Genomic DNA, 2,458 nt, shown 5'->3' with positions numbered 1-2,458 from the left:
CCTCCCCTCCTTGGCTAGGTTTTGTGTCCCCTCAGTTTCTCCTGAGAGTTGAGCTGCAAAGTGCTTCAGAAGGACCCATGGGTGGTCTCAGAGCGGAGTAGGGAGGAGGAGAACTTGGGTCCACAGAACAGCTAATCAGGGAGGGGGTGTGGGGAGCATTCTTCCAAGGCAGAGACTGGGGGGCGATGGGATGGGGGGTGTGTGTGTGTGTGGAGAGGCCGGGCGCAGGCCTTCAGGGGAAGAGTGGGTCTCAAGACTGGTTGACCAGGATCTTCAATAGTGGTGCAGAGGGGGGTCAGTTACAAGTTCTGGAATGGGAGGGGACATGTGACAAGATTGGGAGGGGAAGCTGGGACATCTGACTGTTAATGTGTACCTGAGGCAAAGGTGAGGAGCCTCAGATTCCTCTCTGAACCTGGGGAAAGGACAGAGTAGGATTTCATCTGTTGTTGAGAGGATTACATGAGATAACACCTTTCCCAGTGCCAGGTACTTAGTAGATGCTGGAGGAGTATCAGTCCCTTCCTGGAGAGGGAGGGCCGGGAAGCAGGGCCAGGTTGGAAGGTTGGGGTGGTGAAGACAGAGGACACGGTGGTGTATCCACCCTGCTCAGTAGTGCTGGGGGGCCCTCTGCCTGGGACCCTAGGCCTGGCACCTTGTCTCATGTAGGAGAACCTGCAGGCACAGGGAGGGCCGGCTTCCCTGGACACTGGAAGCAGGATTCAGGGTCGGTGAGACTGGGATGGAAACAGATGGCGAAGGGAAGGGCATTGGTAGCCGAGCCTGGTGGCTGGCCTCTAGGACAGGTCACATTTGGAGACCTCCAGGAGATGAGGGAGTCATAAAAATGGGTAAAACAAGTGGGGGCCCTTGGGCTTTGATAAATGTGGGTGGCTGCCGCCCAGGCCTGCTGAGTATGGTCAGGGCCCAGGGTGCGTTTGGGCCCAGAGTGGCAGTTCTCCCAGTGCTTCGAGAGAAGTAGGGAATACAGACCTGTCATATGAAATCTTCCCATCTTAAAACACTGGGAATCAGTTAACAGAACAAAAGAAATAACGAAAAACACCATGCAAGCCAAGCAAAGCCCACCACTTTTGCTGGTGACCCTCTTCTCAGCAAAAGTGGCTTTGAGGGCAGATCCCCAGCTGACTGCCCCAGGCCTCTCCTGGGAGGCTTGTCCTCACTCTCCTGCTTTTGGAAGTGAGATCATGATAGACTCATTTTCCCAGGGACCTATGAGAGAACAGAGCCATCTCGTGCTGTGTGGTCCCAGGCCAACCCCTTCCCGTCTCTGGTCTGCAGTTTCCTGGGCTCTGAAAGAAGAAACCAGTCTGTGGGGCTCCTGACAGTTTGGAGAGTGTGTGTGACTAAGTCCCTCAGGCTCGAAGGAAGGTGTGATTGTTCTTGAAGTGACTCTTCCCAGGAACCTTGCTTCTGGGACGGGATGCTGTGCACGCCAGCATTTTGTGTGTCCACAGCCACAGTTGTGTGCGTGAATGGATGTGTGTCATAATTTGGAGCTTTGCATGGTACGGTGTAAATATCATTTTAATAACTCTGCCCTGGAATCTTTCATCGCCTGCTCTGGAAGCCAGTAGGAAGCCTTAATTAATTCTCGGTGACCTGGGGAGGGACGGGTGCTCCCTCCCGATTTGCAGATAAGGAAACCCCAGCCCAGAGCTGGGCGGGGACTTGGCTGCATGTGCACCACTTGGGGGACCCTGGCTCAAGTGTTGGCTCCATGGCAGTGTGTGGGGTCTCTCATTAAACGAGTGAGGACAGGATTGGGTTGGAGGTCAGCTCTGTACCCATCAGTTTGAGCTGCCGGAAGAGGAAGAAGGGTGAAGAAAAAGGTCTTTGCATTTGTTTTTTCCATGGGGGCAGAGCGCAGCATAGCCCCAGCTACCTCTCTGGGCCGTTTGTCAATATCCTTCCGTCTCTTGCTGTCCGGTCAAATCGCTGGCCCCTGAGTCAACCTGGCCTGTGTGCTCTGCAGCACTCAGAGTCCCGAGGCGGAGTGTCCCCCAACACTGTAAACATTCTCCTTTTGCAAACACCGGCCTTCAGAGGGGCCCACTACTAGGGTGTGAGAGGAGAGAGAACCAGGCAGAGGGGAGAGGAGTGTTTGGGTCTAGAAGAACCCAGCTTTTTGTGCGCCCTCCTCCTCCCCACCCCCTCCCAGGTTTTTTCCACCTGTGCCCCCACTGGATCAGGGTGTCAGTGTCTGTGTGCGCTCCTCGGCCCCACACGTAAGGCCCCGTTCCTGCAAGGTGCTCCTCGCGAGGCTGGGGGGCCGTGTTTCCTGGCTGCGGGGCCGCCCAGCGTCCCCGGGAGCGGAGGGCGCGGGCCCTTTAAATCCTCCAGGGCGGCGGCGGCGGGCCCGGGATGACATCAGCGGGCGGGCCCGGGGCTCAATGGGAGCCGGCGGGCGCGCGCCAGGCGGGAGCGCGCGAGCCGG

Source organism: Aethalodelphis obliquidens, unplaced genomic scaffold (genome assembly GCF_003676395.1).
Source record: "Aethalodelphis obliquidens isolate GAN/ISIS:26980383/991018 unplaced genomic scaffold, ASM367639v1 scaffold8, whole genome shotgun sequence".
NCBI lineage: Eukaryota > Metazoa > Chordata > Mammalia > Artiodactyla > Delphinidae > Aethalodelphis > Aethalodelphis obliquidens.
The sequence above is the reverse complement of the archived record's forward strand: the minus strand, read 5'-3'. Positions refer to the sequence as shown.